This window comes from Manihot esculenta, chromosome 12, assembly GCF_001659605.2.
Source record: "Manihot esculenta cultivar AM560-2 chromosome 12, M.esculenta_v8, whole genome shotgun sequence".
NCBI lineage: Eukaryota > Viridiplantae > Streptophyta > Magnoliopsida > Malpighiales > Euphorbiaceae > Manihot > Manihot esculenta.
Window position 1 is genome coordinate 36,831,095 of NC_035172.2, and position 27,431 is coordinate 36,858,525.

General features: G+C 34.7%; 1 long non-coding RNA gene across 50 annotated transcripts in view; it reads left to right on the plus strand.

Moving 5' to 3' along the window:
* Window positions 1-2,069: 2,069 nt before the first annotated feature.
* The window catches only part of LOC110628172, a 51,896-nt gene continuing 26,534 nt past the window's right edge, over window positions 2,070-27,431 (plus strand). For 7 of the 50 annotated variants that reach the window (XR_006347911.1, XR_006347906.1, XR_006347913.1 and 4 more), the window contains exons 1-23: window positions 2,074-3,242; window positions 3,364-3,403; window positions 3,495-3,586; window positions 3,663-3,719; window positions 3,827-3,898; window positions 7,680-7,764; window positions 7,886-7,926; window positions 8,018-8,114; window positions 8,191-8,247; window positions 8,355-8,448; window positions 11,309-11,393; window positions 11,647-11,743; window positions 11,820-11,876; window positions 11,984-12,055; window positions 14,555-14,639; window positions 14,761-14,800; window positions 14,892-14,988; window positions 15,065-15,121; window positions 15,229-15,300; window positions 23,880-23,964; window positions 24,217-24,313; window positions 24,390-24,446; window positions 24,554-24,625. This is a non-coding gene — a long non-coding RNA (uncharacterized LOC110628172). Of the gene's footprint in view, window positions 3,243-3,353; window positions 3,404-3,494; window positions 3,587-3,662; window positions 3,720-3,826; window positions 3,921-7,540; window positions 7,572-7,679; window positions 7,765-7,885; window positions 7,927-7,998; window positions 8,115-8,175; window positions 8,248-8,354; window positions 8,449-11,308; window positions 11,394-11,646; window positions 11,744-11,804; window positions 11,877-11,983; window positions 12,109-14,554; window positions 14,640-14,760; window positions 14,801-14,872; window positions 14,989-15,064; window positions 15,122-15,228; window positions 15,361-23,879; window positions 23,965-24,197; window positions 24,314-24,389; window positions 24,447-24,553; window positions 24,686-27,431 lie in introns of all 50 variants that reach the window. The other 43 variants (XR_006347926.1, XR_006347929.1, XR_006347927.1 and 40 more) reach the window with 38 other exon arrangements.

The window sequence follows — 27,431 nt, forward strand, 5'->3', positions numbered from 1 at the left end:
TTCTTACTAGGATTTGAATGGTAGAAGGGGTAAAAAATGGATGGAAGGATTGTTTTGTTAACGGAAATAAAAGAGAGGGGTGTTATAATAGGGTTTTGAAAATACAGGGACTGACTTGTAAATAATGGCAATACCCAAGGATTAAGTAGTAAATCTCCCTATTATATATTTTAAATATGATAATATGTGGTAAATGAATTTTTTAATATTAGTTTAATGTATTTTATGTTATTTTAAAAAAAATGTAATTTAGTGTTATTAACATTTAAAATTCCCTCAAAAAATGTAATGCGGTGTTGACAGTGAGCCTTGCACTTTGCGAATAAAATTCAACTAGTCCACTGAATCCGTCAAATGGTTGCTGTCGGGTTGGGTCGGTTCACTTGAAAAAATTGCTAGATTTAATCTATGTTTGGATCAAGTTGGTTTGGATATAAATTTTATCCAAACGAGCTTATGAACAACCCTGCCACTCCACAATTGGCCTCGTCCTCGTCTTCGTGAATCCAGCAGCTCCTCCCGTTTCGCTGAGAAATCTGTCTCAGTGTTGAGTATAGTCTCAAATTTCTGTTTTATGCTTGGTTTCTGTTTTTCAAAACTCAGGTTATGTTCATTTGCATTTATATTATGCATAAGGCTCATTTCTATATTATATACTTGGATAAGCCTCATTTCTATATTATAATATAAATATGAATTCTCTAAGAATAGTACATCTAAAATTAATTAGTGTTAGTGTTGCGTGTTGGGGTCTTGGTGTGTTGTTTGGGTGTTAAGGTGTTAAAGTGTGTGTTTAAGTGTTAAATGTTAGTGTTTGTTTAAGTAAGAAGCGTGTAAAGTGTTTGTGTGTTTGTGTTAAAGTGTTAAATGTTAAAGTGTTTGTTTGAGTGTGAAGTGTTAAAGTGTTTGATGAAGTGTGAAGTGTGAAGTGTGTAGTGTCAAGTGTAAAGTGGTGTGAAGTGTGAAGTGGTTTGAAGTGTTTAAGTGTTTGCGTGTTTCTGTGTTTCTGTGTTTGTGCGTTTGGGTGTTTAGGTGTTAAGTGTGATGTTTAAGTGTTTGTTTACGTGTTGCTATTTGTTAAGTGTTAGTATTTGTTAAGTCCTTGTGAAATGTTTTTGAAGTTTTTTGTAAGTGTTTTGTTAATTGCTTGTTAAGTGTAAGTTCTTTGTGAAGTGTTTGTTGAAGTGTGAAACGTGTAAGTGTGTTTGTGTGTTTAGGTGTTAAGGTGTTAAGTGTTTGTGTGAAAGTGTGAAATTTGATGTTTATATGTTAGTGTTTGTGTGAAAGTGTGAAGTGTGATGTTTAAGTGTTAGTGTTTGTGTGAAAGTGTGAAGTGTGATGTTTAAGTGTTAGTGTTTGTTAAGTGTGAAGTGTGCAAGTGTATGAGTGTGTTTGTGTGTAAAAGTGTTAAGTGTTTAAGTGTGAAAGTGTGGAAGTGTGAAGTATGATGTTTGTGAAGTGTTTGTTAAAGTATTTGTTAAGTGTTTTTCAAGTGCTTTTTAAGTGCTTGTGAAGTGTTTGTTAAGTGTTTGTGCAGTAGTTGTTAAGTGTTTGTACAAACACTGAAGTGTTCGCCTTGTCCTCTTCTTCGCTAATCTAGCAGCTCCTCTTGTTTAGCTAAGAAATTTGTCTCAGTGTTGGGTATAGTCTCAAATTTCTGTTTTATGCTTGGTTTCTGTTCTTCAAAACTCAGGTTATGTTCATTTGCATTTATATTATGCACAAACCTCATTTCTATATTATATACTTGGATAAGCCTCTTTTCTATATTATAATATAAATGTGAGTTCTCTAGGAACAGTACATCTAAAATCAATTAGATCAATTAGTGTTAGTGTTGGGCGTTGGGGTGTTGGTTTGTTGTTTGGGTGTTAAGGTGTTAAAGTGTTAAAGTGTGTGTTTAAGTGTTAAGTGTTAAAGTGTGTGCTTAAGTGTTAAATGTTAGTGTTTGTCTAAGTATGTGAAGTGTAAAGTGTGAAGTGTTTGTGTTAAGGTGTTAAATGTTAAAGTGTTTGTTTAAGTGTGAAGTGTTAAAGTGTTTGTTTAAGTGTGAAGTGTTAAAGTGTTAGTTTAAGTGTGAAGTGTTAAAGTGTTAGTTTAAGTGTGAAGAGTGTTTGTTAAGTGATATGAAGTGTGAAGTGTTCAAGTGTTTGTGTGTTTGGGTGTTTAGGTGTTAAGTGCGAAGTGTGATGTTTAAGTGTTACTGTTTGTTGAGTGGTAGTATTTGTTAAGTCCTTGTGAAATGTTTTTGAAGTGTTTTGTTAAGATGTTGTTAAGTGCAAGTGTTTTGTGAAGTGTTTGTTGAAGCGTGAAGCGTGAAAGTGTTTTTGTGTGTTTAGGTATTAAGTGTTTAAGAGTGAAAGTGTAAAGTGTGAAGTGTGATGTTTAAGTGTTAGTGTTTGTTAGCGTGAAGCGTGAAGCGTGAAGCGTGAAGCGTGAAGCGTGAAGCGTGAAGCGTGAAACTGTTTTTGTGTGTTTAGGTGTTAAGTGTTTAAGAGTGAAAGTGCAAAGTGTGAAGTGTGATGTTTAAGTGTTAGTGTTTGTTAGTGTGAAGTGTGTGAGTGTGTTTATGTATTAAGTGTTTAAGTGTGAAAGTGTGAAGTGTGATGTTTAAGTGTTAGTGTTTGTGAAATGCTTGTTAAAGTATTTGTTAAGTTTTTTTTGAAGTGTTTGTTCAGTGTTAGTGTTTGTTAAAGTGTTTGTTAAGTGTTTTTAAAGTGTTAGGGTTAGTAGTTAGTAGTTAGTGGTTAGTGGTTAGTAGTTAGTAGTTGATTCTTAAGGCCTGCAGTCTTTGTACTACTTTAATCTAGAAAGGTCTCTTTTTCTTCCTTCCTTCTTCCTCTTTTAAGAAAAAGAAAAAAAAAAAGAAAATATTGTTTTTTGCATTGATATTATAGAGAAATCCAAATACAAAAGGTGGACTTTGCAATTTGTGATCATAATTATTTTTTCATGTTTGCAATTCATTTTTTTTTCATGTGCTTTTTTTATTTTATTCTGTAGATGTGGGACTTTCTAATTTTCTTTTTTTATAATTTCTAAAAATAGAGTAATTTTCAACTGCCATTTTTTTTAATCATCTTTATTGATTATTGTTTAGAAAGCATTACAAATTACAAAGTTGGGAAGAAAATGACATTTTTTTGTTTTTTGAAAGGTGAACCTGGACATTGGAAATTATGATTTTTCTGGATATCAAGTTGAGAAGAGACAATAATATCAGTACTGGAAAAATTTACCAGGTGAGATTAACTTGCACATCTCTTTTGATTATTTTTGTGTCTGCTGCTACGAGAAACTAAAAAGAATAATCAGCTAGCTGATTTCTTTTTAATAATTTTTTTCCCTTTTAGCATGTTATAGATAAGTAAAGAAGGGGAGACTATCTGAAAAAACTGTCCAGGTATTTAATAACTGTTGAACCCATAAGCTATTATGGCTTGCAATAGACTTTGTGTAATGTTGCTACCTATAGATTGTTTCTCATGTTATAGATGCTATTCAAAAGTGGATTGGACGCGTAACAATGATACCAGTTGCCGTCTGGACCTGCAGATATGTGTCATTGAATTGGATGACACTCTAGGTACAGTTACAATAAATGACAGTAACATTTATTTTCAAAATTTTCTGTTTGTTATGATAAGCTTTCATGCTTGCAGGAGATTTTTAGTCCATACCATTTATCAAGGTTCTAGGTTAATTATCATATTGAGTTGGTAAGAGCATATGCATTTATAAATTCATATGATGATGCAAGTTGAGTGCTCTAGCTTTATTTTGCAGTTGATCTCTGTTTTCTCATAAATCACTCTTTTGTTTGCAGATAGAAGAAGCACAGTTGGCACTACACAACAATATATTGGTAGTAGATGAAGAGGAAGCCAAAACTTGACGGGTGCTTTCTAAATCTTATTGCAGTAATAGAGTTCCTTACTTCTATATATTAGAGTGCGGGGTAGGATAATGATTTTTTATAATTTTAAAATTTTTAAATTTCATTTTGCATTTAAACATGTTTTTGAAATATAATTTTATTCATAGAAATTATATACTTGAATAAGTCTCTTTCCTATATTATAATATAAATGTAAGTTCTTTAGGAATAGTACATCTAAAATCAATTAGTGTTGAGGTGTTTGGGTGTTTAGGTATTTAGGTGTTATGGTGTTGAAGTGTTTAGTGTTAAAGTGTGTGTTTATGTGTTGAGTGTGAAGTGCTAAAGTGTGTGCTTAAGTGTTAAGTGTTAAAGTGTGTGTTTAAGCATTAAAGTGTTAAAATGTTTTTTTCAAGTGTGAACTGTAATTTTTAAGTGTTAGTGTTTGTTAACTATTGGTGAAGTGTTTTGTAATTGTTAGTTAAGTGTAATTGTTTGTGAAGTGTTTATTTACTTGTGAAGTGTTTGTGTGTTTGTGTTTTTATGTGTTAGGTGTTTGTGTTAAGCTATTAAGTGTTTAAGTGTGAAGTGTTTGTGTGTTTGTTTGAGGTGTTAAATGTTAAAGTATTTATTTAAGTATGAAATACTTAAGTATTTGTTTTAAAGTGTGAAGTGTGTAGTATGAAGGGTGAAGTGATTTGAAGTGTTTAAGTGTTTGTGTGTTTGGGTGTTTTGGTGTAAAGAGTGAAGTGTGATTTTTAAGTGTTTATTTAAGTGTCATTGTTTGTTAAGTCCTTGGAAGTGTTTTTGAAGTGTTTTGTAAATATTTTGTTCAGCGCTTGTTGTGAAGTGTGTGAAAAGTGTGGAGTGTGGAGTGTGAAGTGTGCTGTGTGAAGTGTGAGGTGTGTGAAATGTGTGAAGTGTGAAGTGTGTGACAAATGTGAAGTGTGACAAAGTGTGACAAAGTGCGAAGTGCGGGAAGTGGGGAAGTGTGAAGAGTGTGAAGTGTGTGTGAAGTGTGAAGTGTGTGTTTAAGCATTAAAGTGTTAAAGTGTTTTTTTCAAGTGTGAAGTGTAATTTTTAAGTGTTAGTGTTTGTTAACTGTTGGTGAAGTGTTTTCTAATTGTTAGTTAAGTGTAATTGTTTGTGAAGTGTTTATTTACTTGGGAAGTGTTTGTGTGTTTGTGTATTTAGGTGTTAAAGTGTTTGTGTTAAGGTATTAAGTGTTTAAGTGTGAAGTGTTTGTGTGTTTGTGTTCAGGTGTTAAATGTTAAAGTATTTATTTAAGTATGAAATGCTTAAGTATTTTTTTTAAAGTGTGAAGTGTGTAGTATGAAGGGTGAAGTGGTTAAGTGTTTGTGTCTTTGGGTGTTTTGGTGTAAAGAGTGAAGTGTGATTTTTAAGTGTTTATTTAAGTGTTATTGTTTGTTAAGTCCTTGAGAAGTGTTTTTGAAGTGTTTTGTAAGTATTTTGTTCAGCGCTTGTTGTGAAGTGTGTGAAAAGTGTGAAGTGTGAAGTGTGTGCTGTGTGAAGTGTAAAGTGTGAAGTGTGTGAAATGTGTGAAGTGTGCTGTGTGAAGTGTAAAGTGTGAAGTGTGTGAAATGTGTGAAGTGTGAAGTGTGTGACAAATGTGAAGTGTGACAAAGTGCGAAGTGCGGGAAGTGGGGAAGTGTGAAGAGTGTGAACTGTGAAGTGTGACGAGTGTAAAGTGTTCAAGTGTGCGAAGTGCGAAGTGCGAAGTGCGAATTGTGAAGTGTGACGAGTGTGAAGTGTGAAATGTGAAGTGCAAAGAGTGAGAAGTGTGAAGTGTGAAGTGTGAAGTGTGTGAAGTGTGAATTGTGTGTGAAGTGTGAAGTGTGAAGTGTGAAGTATGAAGTGTGAATTGTGTGTGAGGTGTGAAGTGTGAAGTGTGTGTGAAGTGTGAAGTGTGAAGTGTGTGTGAAGTGTGAAGTGTGAAGTTTGAAGTGTGTGTGAAGTGTGGAGCGTGGAGCGTGGAGCGTGGCGCATGGAGCGTGGAGCGTGGCGCGTGGAGCTCGTGGAGCGCGTGGAGCGCGTGAAGCGCGTGAAGTGTGAAGTGTGAAGCGCGTGAAGTGTGGAGTGAAGTGCGTGTGAAGTGCGCGAAGAGTAAAGTGCGTGTGAAGTGTGAAGTGAAGTGCGTGAAGAGTGTGAAGTGCGCGAAGAGTGAAGTGCGCAGAGTGAAGTGTGAAGAGTGTGAAGTGTGTTTGAATTGTGAAGTGTGTGAAGTGTGAAGTGTGTGAAGTGTGAAGTTAGGTGTTGTGAAGAGTGTGAAGTGTGTGAAGTGTGAAGAGTGTGAAGTTTGTGAAGTGTGTGAAGTGTTAAGTAAGGTATTTAAGTGTTAAGGTGTTAAGTGTTTAGGTATTTACGTGTGAAAATGTGCAGTGTGAAGTGTGATGTTTAAGTGTTATTGTTTGTTAAGTGTGAAGTTTGAAGTGTGTGAAGCGTGTGAAGTATGTGAAGTTAGGTGTTAAGGTGTTAAATGTTTAGGTGTTTAAGTGTTTATGAGTGAAAGCGTGCAGTGTGAAGTGTGATGTTTAAGTGTTAGTGTTTCTTAAGTGTGAAGTGTGTGAGTGTATTTGTGTGTTAGGGTGTTAAGTGTTTAAGTGTGAAAGTGTGAAGGTGTGAAGTGTGATGCTTAGCTGTTAGTTTGTTAAGTGTTTGTGAAGTATTTGTTACATTTTTTTTAACTGTATTTAGCTGTTAAGGTGTTAAGTACTTATGTGTGAAGTGTGATGTTTAAGTTGTAGTGTTTGGTAAATGGTAGTTTTTGTGAAGTGTGAAGTGTTTGTGTTAAGGTGTTAAAAGTTAAAGTGTTTATTTAAGCGTGATGTGTTAAAATGTTTGTTTAAGTGTGAAGTGTGTAGTGTGAAGTGGTTTGAAGTGTGAACTGTTAAAGTGTTTGTGTGTTTAGGTGTTAAGTATGAAGTGTGATATTTAAGTGTTACTGTTTGTTAAGTGTTAGTATTTTTAAGTCCTTATGCAGTATTTTTGAAGTGTTTTGTTAAGTTTTTGCTACGTATAAGTGTTTGTTGAAGTGGACAAGTGTGTAAGTTTTTTTGTGTGTTTAAGTGTTCAATGTTTAATTGTTTAAGTGTAAAAGTATGAAGTGTAGTGTTTAAGTGTTAATGTTTGTTAAGTTTGAAGCGTGTGAGTATGTTTGTGTGTTAAGGTGTTTAGTGCTTAAGTGTGAAGTGTGATGCTTAAATGTTAGTGTTTGTTAAGTGTTTGTGAAGTGTTTGTTAAAGTATTTGTTAACTATTTTTCAAGTATTTGTACAAACACTTAAGTGTGAAGTTTACGTATGATGTTCAAGTGTTTATTGTTTGTTAAGTGTTTTTGAAGTGTTTGCTTAAGTGTTTGTGAAGTGTTAGGGTTAGTATAGGGTCAAGGTTAGGGTTAGGGTTAGGGTTAAGAGTTTGTGGTTAGTAGTTGATTTTTAGTATTCGTGTTATTTTCATTAGATAGGTCTCTTCCTCTTCCTTACTTCCTTCTCTTTTAAGTAAAAGGAAAAAAAATTATTTTTTTTGTTGATATTATGGAGAAATCCATATACAAAAGGTGAATTTTCCAATTTATGATCATAATTAACTTTTTCCTGTTTGGAATTCATTTTCTTTTACATGCTTTTTTGATTTTATTTTGTAGATGTGAGAGTTTCTTATTTCCTAAAAAGCGAGTAATTTTCAATTATCATTTCTTTTATTATCTCTATTGATTATTGTTTAGAAAATATCACAGGTTAAAAGGTTGGGAAGAAAATAACTTTTTTTTTGTTGTTTGAAAGGTGAACCTGGACATCAGAAATTATGAATTTTCTGGATATCAAGTTGAGAAGAGACAATAATATCAATACTGGAAAAATTTACCAGGTGAGATTAACTTGCACATCTCTTTTGATTATTTTTGTGTCTGCTACTAGGAGAAACCAAAAAGAATAATCAGCTAGCTGATTTCTTTTTAATAAATTTTTTCCCTTTTGGCATGTTATAGATAAGAAAAGAAGGGGAGACTATCTGACAAAAACTGTCCAGGTATTTAATAACTATTGAACCCATAAGCTATTTTGGCTTGCAATAGCCTTTGTGTAATGTTGCTACCTATAGATTGTTCCTCATGTTATAGATGCTATTCAAAAGTGGATTGGACACGTAACAATGATACCAGTGGAAGGCATGTCTGGACCTACAGATATGTGTCATTGAATTGGATGACACTCTAGGTACAGTTACAATAAATGACAGTAACATTTATTTTCAAAATTTTCTGTTTGTTACGATCAGCTTTTATGCTTGCAGGAGATTTTGAGTCCATGCCATTTATCAAGGTTCTAGGTTAATTATCATATTGAGTTGGTAAGAGCATATAGATTTATAAATTCATATGATGATGCAAGTTGAGTGCTCTAGCTTTATTTTGCAGTTGATCTCTGTTTTCTCATAAATCACTCTTTTGTTTGCAGATAGAAGAAGCACTGTTGGCACTACACAACAATATATTAGTAGTAGATGAACAAGAAGCCAAAACTTGACGAGTGCATTCTAATTCTTATTGATGTAAAAGAGCTTCTTACTTCTATATATTAGAGTGCGGGGCATAATATTGATTTTTTGTAATTTTTAAATTTTAAAATTTTTAAATTTCGTTTTGCATTTAAACATGTTTTTGAAATATAATTTTATTTATAAAAATTATATACTTGAATAAGTCTCTTTCCTATATTATAATATAAATGTAAGTTCTCTAGGAATAGTATATCTAAAATCAATTAGTGTTGAGGTGTTTGGGTGTTTAGGTATTTAGGTGTTAAGGTGTTGAAGTGTTTAGTGTTAAAGTGTGTGTTTATGTGTTGAGTGTGAAGTGCTAAAGTGTGTGCTTAAGTGTTAAGTGTTAAAGTGTGTGTTTAAGCATTAAAGTGTTAAAGTGTTTTTTTCAAGTATGAAGTGTAATTTTTAAGTGTTAGTGTTTGTTAACTGTTGGTGAAGTGTTTTGTAATTGTTAGTTAAGTGTAATTGTTTGTGAAGTGTTTATTTACTTGTGAAGTGTTTGTGTGTTTGTGTATTTATGTATTAAGGTGTTTGTGTTAAGCTATTAAATGTTTAAGTGTGAAGTGTTTGTGTGTTTGTGTTCAGGCGTTAAATGTTAAAGTATTTATTTATGTATGAAATGCTTAAGTATTTGTTTTAAAGTGTGAAGTGTGTAGTATGAAGGGTGAAGTGGTTTGAAGTGGTTAAATGTTTGTGTGTTTGGGTGTTTTGGTGTAAATAGTGAAGTGTGATTTTTAAGTGTTATTGTTTGTTAAGTCATTGAGAAGTGTTTTTGAAGTGTTTTGCAAGTATTTTGTTCAGCGCTTGTTGTGAAGTGTGTGAAAAGTGTGAAGTATGAAGTGTGCTATGTGAAGTGTGAAGTGTGTGAAGTGTGAAGTGTGTGACAAATGTGAAGTGTGACAAAGTGTGACAAAGTGCGAAGTGCGGGAAGTGGGGAAGTGTAAAGAGTGTGAAGTGTGTGAAGTGCGAAGTGTGAAGTGCGAAGTGTGAAGTGTGAAGAGTGTGAAGTGTTCAAGTGTTCAAGTGTGCGAAGTGCGAAGTGCGAAGTGCGAAGTGTGACGAGTGTGAAGTGTGACGAGTGTGAAGTGTGAAATGTGAAGTACAAAGAGTGAGAAGTAAGAAATGTGAAGTGTGTGTGAATTGTGTGTGAAGTGTTGTGTGAAGTGTGTGATGTGTGAAGTGTGTGAAGAGTGTGAAGTGTGTGAAGTATGAAGTTAGGTGTTGTGAAGAGTATGAAGAGTGTGAAGTGTGAAGTGTGTGTTGTGTGAAGTATGAAGTGTGATGTGTGAAGAGTGTGAAGTGTGACGAGTGTGAAGTGTGAAGTGTGAAGTGTGACGAGTGTGAAATGTGAAGTGTGACGAGTGTGAAGTGTGACGAGTGTGAAGTGTGAAGTGTGAAGTGTGAAGTGTGACGAGTGTGAAGTGCGAAGAGTGTGTGAAGTGCGAAGAGTGTGTGAATTGTGTGTGAAGTGTAGTATGAAGTGTGAAGTGTGTGAAGTGTGAAGTTAGGTGTTGTGAAGAGTGTGAAGTGTGTGAAGTGTGAAGAGTGTGAAGAGTGTGAAGTTTATGAAGTGTGTGAAGTGTTAAGTTTGGTGTTTAGGTGTTAAGGTGTTAAGTGTTTAGGTGTTTACGTGTGAAAATGTGCAGTGTGAAGTGTGATGTTTAAGTGTTATTGTTTCTTAAGTGTGAAATGTGAAGTGTGTGATGCGTGTGAAGTATGTGAAGTTAGGTGTTAAGGTGTTAATTGTTTAGGTGTTTAAGTGTTTATGTGTGAAAGCGTGTAGTGTGAAGTGTGATGTTTAAGTGTTAGTGTTTTTTAAGTGTGAAGTGTGTGAGTGTATTTGTGTGTTAGGGTGTTAAGTGTTTAAGTGTGAAGGTGTGAAGTGTGAAGTTTGATGCTTAGGTGTTTGTTTGTTAAGTGTTTGTGAAGTATTTGTTACGTTTTTTTTAAGTGTATTAAGCTCTTAAGGTGTTAAGCACTTATGTGTGAAGTGTGATGTTTAAGTTGTAGTGTTTGGTATATGGTACTGTTTGTGAAGTGTGAAGTGTTTGTGTTAAGGTGTTAAAAGTTAAAGTGTTTATTTAAGTGTGAAGTGTTAAAATGTTTATTTAAGTGTGAAGTGGTTTGAAGTGTGTACTGTTAAAGTGTTTGTGTGTTTAGGTGTTAAGGGTGAAGTGTGATATTTAAGTGTTACTGTTTGTTAAGTGTTAGTATTTGTTAAGTCCTTGTGCAGTATTTTTGAAGTGTTTTGTTAAGTTTTTGTTAGGTATAAGTGTTTGTTGAAGTGTACAAGTGTGTAACTTTTTTTTTTTGTGTTTAAGTGTTAAATGTTTAATTGTTTAAGTGTGAAAGTATAAAGTGTAATGTTTAAGTGTTAATGTTTGTTAAGTTTGAAGCGTGTGAGTATGTTTGTGTGTTAAGGTGTTAAGGTGTTTAGTGTTTAAGTGTGAAGTGTGATGCTTAAATGTTAGTGTTTGTTAAGTGTTTGTGAAGTGTTTGTTAAAGTATTTGTTAATTGTTTTTTAAGTATTTGTACAAACACTTAAGTATGAAGTTTACGTATAATGTTCAAGTGTTTATTGTTTGTTTAGTGTTTTTGAAGTGTTTGTTAAGTGTTTGTGAAGTGTTAGGGTTAGTATATGGTTAAGGTTATGGTTAGGGTTAAGAGTTTGTGGTTAGTAGTTAGTAGTTGATTTTTAGTATTCGTGTTATTTTAATCAAATAGGTCTCTTCCTCTTCCTTTCTTCCTCCTCTTTTAAGTAAAAGTAAAAAAAATTTTTTTTTTTGTTGATATTACGGAGAAATCTATATACAAAAGGTGAATTTTCCAATTTATGATCATAATTAACTTTTTCCTGTTGTTTGAAAGGTGAACCTGGACATCAGAAATTATGAATTTTCTGGATATCAAGTTGAGAAGAGACAATAATATCAGTACTGGAAAAATTTACCAGGTGAGATTAACTTGCACATCTCTTTTGATTATTTTTGTGTCTCCTACTAGGAGAAACCAAAAAGAATAATCAGCTAGCTGATTTCTTTTTAATAATTTTTTTCCCGTTTGGCATGTTATAGATAAGAAAAGAAGGGGAGACTATCTGACAAAAACTCTCCAGATATTTAATAACTGTTGTACCCATAAGCTATTGTGGCTTGCAATAGCCTTTGTGTAATGTTGCTACCTATAGATTGTTCCTCATGTTATAGATGCTATTCAAAAGTGGATTGGACGCGTAACAATGATACCAGTGGAAGGCATGTCTGGACCTACAGATATGTGTCATTGAATTGGATGACACTCTAGGTACAGTTACAATAAATGACAGTAACATTTATTTTCAAAATTTTCTGTTTGTTACGATCAGCTTTTATGCTTGCAGGAGATTTTGAATCCATGCCATTTATCAAGGTTCTAGGTTAATTATCATATTGAGTTGGTAAGAGCATATGGATTTATAAATTCATATGATGATGCAAATTGAGTGCTCTAGCTTTATTTTGCAGTTGATCTCTGTTTTCTCATAAATCACTCTTTTGTTTGCAGATAGAAGAAGCACAGTTGGCACTACACAACAATATATTGGTAGTAGATGAAGAGGAAGCCAAAACTTGACGGGTGCTTTCTAATTTTTATTGAAGTAAAAGAGCTTCTTATTTCTATATATTAGAGTGCGTGGCAGGATAATGATTTTTTGTAATTTTTAAATTTTTAAATTTCGTTTTGCATTTAAACATGTTTTTGAAATATAATTTTATTCATAGAAATTATATACTTGAATAAGTCTCTTTCCTATATTATAATATAAATATAAGTTCTCTAGGAATAGTACATCTAAAATCAATTAGTGTTGAGGTGTTTGGGTGTTTAGGTATTTAGGTGTTTAGGTATTGAAGCGTTAAGTGTTAAAGTGTGTGTTTATGTGTTGAGTGTGAAGTGCTAAAGTGTGTGCTTAGGTGTTAAGTGTTAAAGTGTGTGTTTAAGTGTTAAAGTGTTAAAGTGTTTTTTTTAAGTGTGATGTGTAATTTTTAAGTGTTAGTGTTTGTTAACTGTTGGTGAAGTGTTTTGTAATTGTTTGTTAAGTGTAATTGTTTGTGTGTTTAGGTGTTTGTGGTGAGCTATTAAGTGTTTAAGTGTGAAGTGTTTGTGTGTTTGTGTTTAGGTGTTAAATGTTAGTGTATTTATTTAAGTATGAAATGCTTAAGTATTTGTTTTAAAGTGTGAAGTGTGTAGTATGAAGGGTGAAGTGGTTTGAAGTGGTTAAGTGTTTGTGTGTTTGGGTGGTTTGGTGTAAAGCGTGAAGTGTGATTTTTAAGTGTTTATTTAAGTGTTATTGTTTGTTAGGTCTTTGAGAAGTGTTTTGTAAGTATTTTGTTTTGCGCTTATTGTGAAGTGTGTGAAAAGTGTGAAGTGTGTTGTGTGAAGTGTAAAGTGTGAAGTGTGTGAAATGTGTGAAGTGTGAAGTGTGTGACAAATGTGAAGTGTGACAAAGTGTGACAATGTGCAAAGTGCGGGAAGTGTGAATAGTGTGAAGTGTGAAGTGTGACGAGTATGAAGTGTTCGAGTGTGTGAAGTGCCAATTGTGAATTGTGAAGTGTGACGAGTGTAAAGTGTGAAATGTGAAGTGTAAAGAGTGAGAAGTGTGAAGTGTGAAGTGTGTGTGATGTGTGTGAAGTGTGAAGTGTGAAGAGTGTAAAGTGTGTGAAGTATGAAGTTAGGTGTTGTGAAGAGTGTGAAGAGTGCGGAGTGCGGAGTGCGGAGTGCGGAGTGCGGAGTGTGAAGAGTGTAAAGTGTGTGAAGTATGAAGTTAGGTGTTGTGAAGAGTGCGACGTGCGGCGTGTGGCGTGCGGCGTGCGGAGTGCGGAGCGGAGTGCGGAGTGCGGAGTGTGCGGAGTGCGAAGAGTGCGGAGTGCGAAGAGTGTGAAGTGTGATGTGTGAAGTGTGAAGAGTGTGAAGTTAGGAGTTGTGAAGAGTGTGAAGTGTGTGAAGTGTGAAGAGTGTGAAGTTTGTGAAGTGTGTGAAGTGTTAAGTTAGGTGTTTAGGTATTAAGGTGTTAAGTGTTTAGGTATTTACGTGTGAAAATGTGCAGTGTAAAGTATGATGTTTAAGTGTTATTGTTTGTTAAGTGTGAATAGTGAGGCGTGTGAAGTATGTGAAGTTAGGTGTTAAGTGTTTGGGTGTTTAAGTATTTATTTGTGAAAGCGTGCAGTGTTAAGTATGATATTTAAGTGTTAGTGTTTCTTAAGTGTGAAGTGTGTGAGTGTATTTGTGTGTTAAGTTGTTATGTGTTTAAGTGTGAAAGTGTAAAGGTGTGAAGTGTGATGCTTAGGTGTTAGTTTGTTAAGTGTTTGTAAAGTATTTGTTACGTTTTTTTTAACTGTATTAAGCTCTAAGGGTGTGAAGTACTTATGTGTGAAGTGTAATGTTTAAGTTGTAGTGTTTGGTAAATGGTAGTGTTTGTGAAATGTGAAGTGTTTGTGTTAAGGTGTTAAAAGTTAGTGTTTATTTAAGCGTGAAGTGTTAAAATGTTTGTTTAAGTGTGAAATGTGTAGTGTGAAGTGGTTTGAAGTGTGTACTGTTAAAGTGTTTGTGTGTTTAGGTGTTAAGTGTGAAATGTGATATTTAAGTTTTATTGTTTGTTAAGTGTTAGTATTTGTTAAGTCTTTGTGCAGTATTTTTGAAGCGTTTTGTTAAGTTTTTGTTACGTACAAGTGTTTGTTGAAGTGTACAAGTGTGTAAGTTTGTGGTTAGTAGTTAGTAGTTGATTTTTAGTATTCGTGTTATTTTCATTAAATAGGTCTCTTCCTATTCCTTCCTTCCTCCACTCTTAAGTAAAAGGAAAAAAAAATTGTCTTTTTTTGTTGATATTATCGAGAAATCCATATACAAAAAGTGAATTTTCTAATTTATGATCATAATTAACTTTTTCCTGTTTGGAATTCATTTTCTTTTACATGCTTTTTTGATTTTATTTTGTACATGTGGGAGTTTCTTATTTCCTAAAAGGCGAGTAATTTTTAATTATCATTTCTTTTATTATCTCTATTAATTATTGTTTAGAAAGTATCACTGCTTAAAAGGTTAGGAAGAAAATGACTTTTTTTTGTTGTTTGAAAGGTGAACCTGGACATCAGAAATTATGAATTTTTTGGATATCAAGTTGAGAAGAGACAATAATATCAGTACTGAAAAAATGTACTAGGTGAGATTAACTTACACATCTTTTTTGATTATTTTTGTGTCTGCTGCTAGGAGAAATCAAAAATAATAATCAGCTAGCTGATTTCTTTTTAATAATTTTTTTTCCTTTTGGCATGTTATAGATAAGAAAAGAAGGGGAGACTATCTGAAAAAACTGTCCAGGTATTTAATAACTATTGAACCCATCAGCTATTGTGGCTTGCAATAGCCTTTGTGTAATGTTGCTACCTATAGATTGTTCCTCACGTTATAGATGCTATTCAAAAGTGGATTGGACGCGTAACAATGATACCAGTGGAAGGCATGCCTGGACCTGCAGATATGTGTCATTGAATTGGATGACACTCTAGGTACAGTTATAATAAATGACAGTAACATTTATTTTCAAAATTTTCTGTTTGTTACGACCAACTTTCATGCTTGCAGGAGATTTTGAGTCCATGCCATTTATCAAGGTTCTAGGTCAATTATCATATTGAGTTGGTAAAAGCATATGTATTTATAAATTCATATGATGATGCAAGTTGAGTGGTCTAGCTTTATTTTGCAGTTGATATCTATTTTCTCATAAATCACTCTTTTGTTTGCAGATAGAAGAAGCACAGTTGGCACTACACAACAATATATTGGTAGTAGATGAAGTTGAAGCCAAAACTTGACGGGTGCTTTCTAATTCTTATTGAAGTAATAGAGTTTCTTACTTCTATATATTAGAGTGCGGGGTAGGATAAAGGTTTTTTGTAATTTTTAATTTTTTAAATTTCGTTTTGCATTTAAACATGTTTTTGAAATATAATTTTATTCATAGAAATTATATACTTGAATCAGTCTCTTTCCTATATTATAATGTAAATGTAAGTTCTCTAGGAATAGTACATATAAAATCAATTAGTGTTGGGGTATTTGGGTGTTTGGGTATTTAGGTGTTAAGGTGTTGAAGTGTTAAGTGTTTAAGTGTGTGTTTATGTGTTGAGTGTGAAGTGCTAAAGTGTGTGTTTAAGTGTTAAGTGTTAAAGTGTGTGTTTAAGCGTTAAAGTGTTAAAGTGTGTGGTTAAGTGTTGAGTGTGAAGTGCTAAAGTGTGTGCTTAAGTGTTAAGTGTTAAAGTGTGTGTTTAAGCGTTAAAGTGTTAAAGTGTTTTTTTTAAGTGTGAAGTGTAATTTTTAAGTGTTAGTGTTTGTTAACTGTTAGTGAAGTGTTTTATATGTGTTAGTTAAGTGTAATTGTTTGTGAAGTGTTTATTTACTTGTGAAGTGTTTGTGTGTTTGTGTGTTTAGGTGTTAAAGGTGTTTGTTTTAAGCTATTAAGTGTTCAAGTGTGAAGTGTTTGTGTGTTTGTGTTCATGTGTGGAATGTTAAAGTAATTATTTCAGTATGAAATGCTTAAGTATTTGTTTTAAAGTATGAAGTGTGTAGTGTGAAGGGTGAAGTGGTTTGAAGTGGTTAAGTGTTTGTGTTTGGGTGTTTTGGTGTAAATAGTGAAGTGTGATTTTTAAGTGTTTATTTAAGTGTTATTGTTTGTTAAGTCCTTGAGATGTGTTTTTGAAGTGTTTTGTAAGTATTTTGTTCAGCACTTGTTGTGAAGTGTGTGAAAAGTGTGAAATGTGAAGTGTGCTGTGTGAAGTGTAAATGTTTGACAAATTTGAATTGTGACAAAGTGTGACAAAGTGCAAAGTGCGGGAATTGGGGAAGTGTGAAGTGTGTGAAGTGTGAATTGTGATGGGTGTAAAGTGTTCAAGTGCGTGACGTGTGAAGTGTGAAATGTGTGAAGTGTCAAGTGTCAAGTGTGATGAGTGTCAAGTGTGATGAGTGTGAAGTGTGAAATGTGAAGTGCAAAGAGTGTGAAGTGTGAAGTGTGAAGTGTGTGTGAATTGTGTGTGAAGTGTAAAGTGTGTAAAGTGTGTGAAGTGTGTGAAATATGAAGTTAGGTGTTGTGAAGAGTATGAAGAGCGTGAAGTGTGTGAAGTGCGAAGTGCGAAGTGCGAAGTGCGAAGTGCGAAGTGCGAAGTGCGAAGTGCGAAGTGCGAAGTGCGAAGTGCGAAGTGCGAAGTGCGAAGTGCGAAGTGCGAAGTGCGAAGTGCGAAGAGTGTGGAGTGTGAAGTTTAAAGTGTGTGTGTATTGTATGTGAAGTGTAGTGTGAAGTGTGAAGTGTGAAGTGTGTGAAGTGTGAAGTTAGGTGTTGTGAAGAGTGTGAAGTGTGTGAAATGTGAAGAGTGTGAAGTTTGTGAAGTGTGTGAAGTGTGAAGTGTGTGAAGTGTTAAGTTAGGTGTTTAGGTGTTTACGTGTGAAAATGTGCAGTGTGAAGTGTGATGTTTAAGTGTTATTGTTTCTTAAGTGTGAAGTGTGTGAAGCGTGTGAAGTATGTAAAGTTAGGTCTTAAGGTGTTAAGTGTTTAGGTGTTTAAGTGTTTATGTGTGAAAGCGTGCAGTGTGAAGTGTGATGTTTAAGTGTTAGTGTTTCTTAAGTGTGAAGTGTGTGAGTGTGTTTGTGTGTTGGGGTGTTTAAGTGTGAAGGTGTGAAGTGTGATGCTTAGGTATTAGTTTGTTAAGTGTTTGTGAAGTATTTGTTACGTTTTTTTTAAGTGTATTTAGCTGTTAAGGTGTTAATACTTATGTGTGAAGTGTGATGTTTAAGTTGTAGTGTTTGGTGAATGGTAGTGTTTGTGAAGTGTGAAGTGTGAAGTGTTAAGGTGTTAAAAGTTAAAGTGTTTATTGAAGCGTAAAGTGTTAAAATATTTGTTTAAGTGTGAAGTGTGTAGTGTGAAATGGTGTGAAGTGTGTACTGTTAAAGTGTTTGTGTGTTTAGGTGTTAAGTGTGAAGTGTGATATTTAAGTATTACTGTTTGTCAAGTGTTAGTATTTGTTAAATCCTTGTGCAGTATTTTTGAAGTGTTTTGTTAAGTTTTTGTTACGTATAAGTGTTTGTTGAAGTGTACGAGTGTGTAAGTTTATTTGTGTGTTTAAGTGTTAAATGTTTAATTTTTTAAGTGTGAAAGTATGAAGTGTAATGTTTAAGTGTTAATGTTTGTTAAGTTTGAAGCGTGTGAGTATGTTTGTGTGTTAAGGTGTTTAGTATTTAAGTGTGAAGTGTGATGCTTAAATGTTAGTGTTTGTTAAGTGTTTGTGAAGTGTTTGTTAAAGTATTTGTTAACTGTTTTTTAAGTATTTGTATAAACACTTATGTGTGAAGTTTACGTATGATGTTCAAGTGTTTATTGTTTGTTAAGTGTTTTTGAAGTTTTTGTTAAGTGTTTGTGAAGTGTTTGTTATGTGTTTGTGAAGTGTTTGTTAAGTATTTGTGAAGTGTTAGGGTTAGTATAGGGTTAAGGTTAGGGTTAGGGTTAAGAGTTTGTGGTTAGTGGTTAGTAGTTGATTTTTAGTATTCGTGTTATTTTCATCAGATAGGTCTCTTCCTCTTCTTTCATTCCTTCTCTTTTAAGTAAATGGAAAAAAAATTGTTTTTTGTTGATATTATGGAGAAATCCATATACAAAAGGTAAATTTTGCAATTTATGATCATAATTAACTTTTTCCTGTTTCAAATTCATTTTCTTTTGAAGAATTTTGAGAAAATTTTGAGTATTCTTGTCAATTTCACTCTTAATCTTTATAATTGGTCTAGATGACTATTTATACACAAAGAATCATATTTAAACAAGAATCAAATAATTAATCAAATAATAATTACAGAGATAATTAAGGATCCTAATCAGATCCAATCAAATTCCTAGAATCAGCTAAGATTAGCTAAAAAGTCAACACTCCCCCTCAAATTGGTGCAAAGATGTCACACATGCCCAACTTGCAAATCAGATTATGGTAGATCTTGTTGTTAAGCCATTTAGTAAACACATCCGCAAGTTGCTCAGTAGAAGTCACATGAACTAGGCTCAAGACACCGTCCGTTAATTTTTCTTTAATGAAGTGCCGATCAATTTCAATGTATTTTGTTCGGTCATGTTGGACTGGATTTTGTGCTATACTTATAGCAGCTCTATTGTCACAATACAAGGTTATCTTGTCTCTCTCGGACAATCTCAACTCTTCCAATAACTTCTGCAACCATAAGAGTTTACACACTCCTTGGGACATTGCTTTGTATTCTGCTTCCGCACTTGACCGAGCAACAACACTTTGTTTTTTACTCCTCCAAGTGACAAGGTTCCCTCCACTAGTTGTGCAGTAGGCAGATGTGGATCTCCTGTCATCGAGAGATCCTGCCCAATCTGCATCTGTAAAAGTTTCAATTCGGAGGTGACCATGTTTGGAGTAAAAAAACACTTTCCCTGGCGTAGACTTTAGGTATCTCAAGATGCGAAGTACAGCTTGCATATGAGTCTCGCGAGGGTCATGCATGAATTGGCTGACTAAGCTAACAACATAGGCTATATCCGGTCGAGTATGTGAGAGATAAATCAACCTTCCTACCAATCTCTGATATCTTCCAATATCCACGGACTCGCCAGTTCTTGCTTTCAGCTTGTGATTACTTTCAATTGGAGATTCTGCTGGTTTACACCCCATCATACCAGTTTCTTCCAAAGGATCCATAATGTACTTTCTTTGGGAGATGAAAATTCCTTTTTCTGATCTAGCCATCTCAATACCTAGAAAATATTGCAGTTTTCCCAGATCTTTGATTTCAAATTCCTGAGCCAACAACCTCTTTAGTTGAGCCATTTCCTCTTTGTCATCACCTGTCAACACTATATCATCAACATACACATTAAGAAGGGTGATCTTACCCTTATGATGTTTGATAAACAAAGTGTGATCAACATTGCTTTGTTGGTAACCAAAAGACATCATGGCTCCACTAAACCTGTCAAACCAAGCTCTGGGAGATTGTTTTAGCCCATACAAAGCTTTTTTTAACTTGCACACCTTTCCTTGTGTCTTCTCATCAGCGAACCCAAGAGGAATTTCCATGAATACTTCTTCCTCTAAATCTCCATGGAGGAAAGCATTCTTCACATCAAACTGTTGTAAGTCCCAGTCCAAGTTGGCCGCGCAAGATAATAGAATTCTGATTGAATTTATTTTTGCAACTGGGGTAAATGTCTCTTGATAATCCACTCCATAGGTTTGGGTGAAATCTTTAGCAACCAATCTGGCCTTAAATCATTCGATTGTACCATCAGCTTTGTATTTCACTGTGAACACCCACTTACAGCCAACGAGTTTCTTTCCAGGTAGAAGAGTGACAAGCTCCTAGGTTTCATTTTTAGCCAATGCTTTCCTCTCTTCAATCATTGCGTCCTTCCATTTAGGTTCTGCAAGAGCTTTCTTCCAATCCTGTGAAATAGATACAGAGGAAATAGGCAAGGCAAAGGCTCTATAGGAAGGAGACAAGGATTCATAAGAAACAAAGTTAGAAAGAGGATGTTTAGTACGAGATCTAACTCGTTTTCTTTGTGCAATCGGTTTATCTAAATCATTGAAGCATTCAAGAGTTGTGGGTAACTCACCAGAAGAAGATTCTTAACTCTGAGTAGACTGCATAATGGCTTCTTCTGCCTTGTCTCTCCTTGAATACCTTCTCAAATCTGGTTTGTCCAAACGACCAATTCTTTCTCCCTGATTGGACATCTCCCCCGTCGATTAGAACTCAAACTCTCTAGTTGAACCATATTATCCAGAATCACACAATTCGGGATCACCTCTTCTTGCTCATTATTCTCCTCCTGAAGAGGTGAGTGGGTGGTATTGAAGTAGGGTTCAGTTTCTCGAAAGGTAACATCCATACTGACTAAGTATTTTCTAGAGGGAGGGTGATAACACCTATATCCCTTCTGTGTCGGAGAATACCCAACAAACACACATTTGAGGGCCTTGGGATCCAATTTCCCTACCGTCCTAGTATGGACAAAATAAACACACCCAAATACTTTTGGTGGAACAACATATGTGTTAAATTTGGGCCAGACCTAACTCACCCCAAAAGCTAGCTCAAGGGGGAGGAGTGCCTATGGCCCATATAAGGGGCACATTACCCCTTTCCACAACCGATGTGGGATTCAACACACCCCCTCACGTCCAGAATTTTTACCGGTGCGTGGCACATTTATGGGGTGCCCAACATCGGATGGGGAGGCTCTGATATCATGTTAAATTTGGGCCAGGCCTAACTCACCCCAAAAGCTAGCTCAAGGGGGAGGAGTGCCTATGGCCCATATAAGGGGCACATTACCCCTTTCCACAACCGATGTGGGATTCAACAATATGAATTCTTCTCTTGTAGAACCGCTAAAGGACTCATAAAGTCAAGGGTCTTGAGAGGCATTCTATTTATAAGGTAAGCAGATATAAGGATTGCATCTCCCCAATATGCTTTGGATAGATTCATGGTGAACATAAGAGATCGAGCTACCTCCAATAGATGCCTATTTTTTCTCTCAGCAACGCCATTTTGAGCACTAGTATAAGGACAACTAGTCTGGTGTACTATCCCATTACTCCAAATAAGCAGAAAAGGTACTATCCATGTATTCTCTTCCATTATCAGTTCTCAAAATTTTCACTTTAGTATCAAATTGAGTACAAACCATCTTATGAAAATATTGAAAACAAGAAAAGACATCACTTTTAGCTTTAATCAGATAGACCCAAGTCATTCGAGTACAACAATCAATAAAGGTGACAAACCATCGATTACCGGATAAGGAGACAGTTTGAGTAGGCTCCCAAACATCAGAATGAATAGTTGTCAAAAGAAATTTGACTTTTATTATGACTCAAAGGATAGGATGTTCTAGTGTGTTTAGCATACTCACAAGCATCACAAAATAAAGAGCCAAACTGGGTTTTAGCAAACAGATCAGGATAAAGTTTTTCTAAGATAAAAAATGATGGATGCCCTAACCGCCGGTGCCACTGTATTATTTCCCGATTGACATCCTTATTTTCTCCAAAACAGGCTTGAGATATCGAAGAACCCGGATCACCCTCCAACATGTATAAGCCATCATGCAGCCTACCATTGCCAATCCTCTTCCCTGTGCGAAGATCCTGAATAACACAATGATCAGGAAAGAATTCAATTTTATAGTTAAGAGCATTGGTGATAACACTGACAGATAAAAGGTTGACAGGAAAGTGGGGAACATGAAGGACAAATGATAATTTAATGTTGGATGTGCAAATAACAGAACCTGTTCCGGATATGGGAGTAAAAGAGCCATCAACAATTCTAACACTGTCTTTGGTTAGAGAAGGAGAATAATTGAGAAAGCCTTTAGAAGAGCCTGTCATATGTCTATTCGCACCAGAATCGATAATCTATGGAACATTATTAAAAGAGGAAGCATTACCTGACTTTACAAAGTTAGATGTGGCATCAGAGGATGAAGAGGTGTCAATATGAGACAAGAAGCGCTTGAGACTTTGAAGTTCATTAGGGGAAAGAAACTCAGTCGTTGTTGTCTCCTTAAAGGGCTCCTCCACAGTTTCTGCTAAAGTAGCTTGATTTCTAGAGGTACCTCATTTTCCTCCACGACCTCTAGTGGGACGACCATGTAACTTCCAACAAGTCTCTTTGGTATGCCTCGGTTTTCCACAATAGTCATAGTGTAAGTGATCTTTCTCAATAGTAGGAGGTTGTGGTGTGCTCAAACTAGTAGTCAACCCAGCCTTTTCAACTGGTGCAGTATATAACATGTCGACGACTTTCCTCTTGTTGAACATGGGCGTGGGCCTCTTCTAGAGAAGGAAAAGGATTTCTTCCCAACACTTGGACCCGAATTGGATCATATTCGTTATTCAACCCTGCAAGAAAATCATAGACCCGCTTCTTTTCAATCATTCTCCGAAATTTGACTGTATCTCCAGTGCAGTATGCCTAGAAGTCTTGATAGTAATCAAGCTCCTATTATAAGCCACATAACTCAGAATAAAATTGGGAGATAGTCATTTCTCCTTGCTTAGTACCATGAATCTTATTCCGAATATCATAAATTTGGGCATCATTCCCAATCTTGGAATAAGTTAAGGACAAAGCTTTCCATATTTTTGCAGCAGTATCAATTAACAAATAGGACTTAGAGATATGAGGTTGCATAGAGTTCAGTAACCATGTCATAACAAGACAATTATCCGAGTCCCATTGAGGAAAATCTGGATCCCTCTCATCAGGTTGTTTTTTATTACCAGTAACATAATCCTGCAGTCCTCTAGCCTTGATAAACAACAAACAAGACTTTGACCAAGCAAGATAATTGGTTCCATCAAGTTTTATGGGACTAATTTGCAAGGAAGGATTATCAGAGTTAGGAATCGAGACCCTTTTACCTTCTGCCATAGTAAAGATTTATGAACAACAAACAAGACTTTGACCAAGCAAGATAATTGGTTCCATCAAGTTTTATGGGACTAATTTGCAAGGAAGGATTATCAGAGTTTTAGGAATCGAGACCCTTTTACCTTCTGCCATAGTAAAGATTTATGAACCGTGAAAGAATAGGAGGTACCCAAGGTTGTACATACAAGAAAGCCCAATTGATTCACCAAAAGACCGAGTAACAGCACGAGAAGGCCGGAAAGATGGTCGGAATCGTCGCCGGAGTGATCGGAGCGGCGATGCAGTGACAGACAATGGGTCATGCGCTAGGAAGTGACAGGTCACGCGCCGGGAAGGGGTGGCGCGTGAGCCTCACGCATAGGCTTTTCCGACATCGGAGCTGGTTGATCGGCCGGCGGCAGTCCGGCGGCAGTTCGGCGGTTCTCCTGGTGTCGGCGGTGAGAGAATGAGAGGCTCCTAGATAGATTAGTACCAAAAAAGGTAGATCTAAGGTTTTGAAACCCTAAAGAAGAAAAATTAAATTTGGACCCAAAAAATCAGGAAAAGGCTATGATACCATGAAGAATTTTGGAAAAATTTTGAGTATTCTTGTATTTCACTCTTAATCTTTACAATTGGTCTACATGACTATTTATACACAAAGAATCATATCTAAATAGGAAGCAAATAATTAATCAAATAATAATTACAGACATAATTAAGAATCCTAATCAGATCAAATCAAATCCCTAGAATTAGCTAAGATTAGCAAATAAGTCAACATCTTTTACATGCTTTTTTTATTTTATTTTGTAGATGTGGGAGTTTCTTATTTCCTTTTTATATAATTCCTAAAAATCGAGTAATTTTCAATTATCATTTCTTTTATCATTTCTATTGATTATTATTTAGAAAGTATCACAACTTAAAAGGTTGGGAAGAAAATGACTTTTTTTTTGTTGTTTTAAAGGTGAACCTGGACATCAGAAATCATGAATTTTCTGGATATCAAGTTGAGAAGAGACAATAATATCAGTACTGGAAAAATTTACCATGTGAGATTAACTTGCACATCTCTTTTGATTATTTTTGTGTCTGCTGCTAGGAGAAACCAAAAAGAATAATAAGCTAGCTGATTTCTTTTTAATAATTTTTTTCCCTTTTGGCATGTTATAGATAAGAAAAGAAGGGGAGACTATCTGAAAAAACTGTCCAGTTATTTAATAACTATTAAACCCATCAGCTATCGTGGCTTGCAATAGCCTTTGTGTAATGTTGCTACCTATAGATTGTTCCTCATGTTATAGATGCTATTCAAAAGTGGATTGGACGCGTAACAATGATACCAGTGGAAGGCATGTCTGGACCTGCAGATATGTGTCATTGAATTGGATGACACTCTAGGTACAGTTATAATAAATGACAGTAACATTTATTTTCAAAATTTTCTGTTTGTTACGACCAACTTTCATGCTTGCAGGAGATTTTGAGTCCATGCCATTTATCAAGGTTCTAGGTCAATTATCATATTGAGTTGGTAAGAGCATATGTATTTATAAATTCATATGATGATGCAAGTTGAGTGGTCTAGCTTTATTTTGCAGTTGATATCTATTTTCTCATAAATCACTCTTTTGTTTGCAGATAGAAGAAGCACAGTTGGCACTACACAACAATATATTGGTAGTAGATGAAGATGAAGCCAAAACTTGATGGGTGCTTTCTAATTCTTATTGAAGTAATAGAGTTTCTTACTTCTATATATTAGAGTGCGGGGTAGGATAAAGGTTTTTTGTAATTTTTAATTTTTTAAATTTCGTTTTGCATTTAAACATGTTTTTGAAATATAATTTTATTCATAGAAATTATATACTTGAATAAGTGTCTTTTCTATATTATAATATAAATGTAAGTTCTCTAGGAATAGTACATCCAAAATCAAATAGTGTTGGGGTGTTTGGGTGTTTAGGTATTTAGGTGTTAAGGTGTTGAAGTGTTAAGTGTTAAAGTGTGTGTTTATGTGTTAAGTGTGAAGTGCTAAAGTGTGTGCTTAAGTGTTAAGTGTTAAAGTGTGTGTTTAAGCCTTAAAGTGTTAAAGTGTTAAAGTGTTTTTTTTAAGTATGAAGTGTAATTTTTAAGTGTTAGTGTTTGTTAACTGTTGGTGAAGTGTTTTGTAAGTGTTAATTAAGTGTAATTGTTTGTGAAGTGTTTATTTACTTGTGAAGTGTTTGTGTGTTTGTGTATTTAGGTGTTAAGGTGTTTGTGTTAAGCTATTAAGTGTTTAAGTGTGAAGTGTTAGTGTGTTTGTGTTCAGCTGTTAAATGTTAAAGTATTTATTTAAGTATGAAATGCTTAAGTATTTGTTTTTAAGTGTGAAGTGTGTAGTATGAAGGGTGAAGTGGTTAAGTTTTTGTGTGTTGGGGTGTTTTGGTGTAAAGAGTGAAGTGTGCTTTTTAAGTGTTTATTTAAGTGTTATTGTTTGTTAAGTCCTTGGGAAGTGTTTTTGAATTGTTTTGTAAGTATTTTGTTCAGCGCTTGTTGTGAAGTATGTGAAAAGTGTGAAGTGTGAAGTGTGCTGTGTGAAGTGGGCTGTGTGAAATGTGTGAAGTGTTCAAGTGTGTGAAGTGTGGAGTGTGTGTGAAGTGTGTGAAGTGTGTGAAGAGTGTTAAGTCTGTGAAGTGTGTGAAGTGTGAAGTGTGTGAAGTATGAAGTATGAAGTTCGGCGTAGTGAAGAGTATGAAGAGTGTGAGGTGTGAGGTGTGAGGTGTGAGGTGTGAGGTGTGAGGTGTGAGGTGTGAGGTGTGAGGTGCGAAAGGTGTGACGTTTGACGTGTGTGTGAAGTGTAGTGTGAGGTGTGTGAAGTGAGGTGCGAAAGGTGTGACGTTTGACGTGTGTGTGAAGTGTAGTGTGAAGTGTGTGAAGTGTGAAGTATGAAGAGTGTGAAGTGTGAAGTTAGGTGTTGTGAAGAGTGTGAAGTGTGTGAAGTGTTATGTTAGGTGTTTAGGTGTTGTGGAGAGTGTGAAGTGTGTGAAGTGTGAAGAGTGTGAAGTTTGTGAAGTGTGTGAAGTGTTATGTTAGGTGTTTATGTGTTAAGGTGTTAAGTGTTTAGGTGTTTACGTGTAAAAATGTGCAGTGTGAAGTGTGATGTTTAAGTGTTAGTGTTTCTTAAGTGTGAAGTGTGGAGTGTCAGGTGTGTGAAGCGTGTGAAGCATGTGAAGTTAGGTGTTAAGGTGTTAAGTGTTTAGGTGTTTAAGTGTTTATGTGTGAAAGCGTGCAGTGTGAAATGTGATGTTTAAGTGTTAGTGTTTCTTAAGTGTGAAGTGTGTGAGTGTATTTGTGTGTTAGGGTGTTGAGTGTTTAAGTGTGAAAGTGTGAAGTGTGATGCTTAGGTGTTAGTTTATTAAGTGTTTGTGAAGTATTTGTTACGTTTTTTTTAAGTGTATTTAGCTGTTAAGGTGTTATGTACTTATGTGTGAAGTGATGTTTAAGTTGTAGTGTTTGGTAAATGGTAGTGTTTGTGTTAAGGTGTTAAAAGTTAAAGTGTTTATTTAAGCGTGAAGTGTTAAAATGTTTGTTTAAGTGTGAAGTGTGTAGTGTGAAGTGGTTTGAAGTGTGTACTGTTAAAGTGTTTGTGTGTTTAGGTGTTAAGTGTGATGTGTGATATTTAAGTGTTAAAGTGTTTGTGTGTTTAGGTGTTTAAGTGTGAAGTGTGATATTTAAGTGTTACTGTTTGTTAAGTGTTAGTATTTGTTAAGTCTTTGTGCAGTATTTTTGAAGTGTTTTGTTAAGTTTTTGTTACGTATAAGTGTTTGTTGAAGTGTACAAGTGTATAAGTTTTTTTGTGTGTTTAAGTGTTAAATGTTTAATTGTTTAAGTATGAAAGTATGAAGTGTAATGTTTAAGTGTTAATGTTTGTTAAGTTTGAAACGTGTGAGTATGTTTGTGTGTTAAGATGTTTAGTGTTTAAGTGTGAAGTGTGATGCTTAAATGTTAGTGTTTGTTAAGTGTTTGTGAAGTGTTTGTTAAAGTATTTGTTAACTGTTTTTTAAGTATTTGTACAAACACTTGATTGTGAAGTTTACGTGTGATGTTCAAGTGTTTATTGTTTGTTAAGTATTTTTGAAGTGTTTGTTAAGTGTTTGTGAAGTGTTAGGGTTAGTATAGGGTTAAGGCTAGGGTTAGGGTTACGAGTCTGTGGTTAGTAGTTAGTAGTTGATTTTTAGTATTCATGTTACTTTCATCAGATAGGTCTCTTCCTCTTCTTTCCTTCCTCCTCTCTTAGGTAAAAGGAAAAAGAAAATATTGTTTTTTTTGTTCATATTATGGAGAAATCCATATACAAAAGGTGAATTTTGCAATTTATAATCATAATTAACTTTTTCCTGTTTGGAATTCATTTTCTTTTACATGCTTTTTTGATTTTATTTTGTAGATGTGAAAGTTTCTTATTTCCTTTTTATATAATTTCTAAAAACTGAGTAATTTTCAATTATCATTTCTTTTATCATCTCTATTGATTATT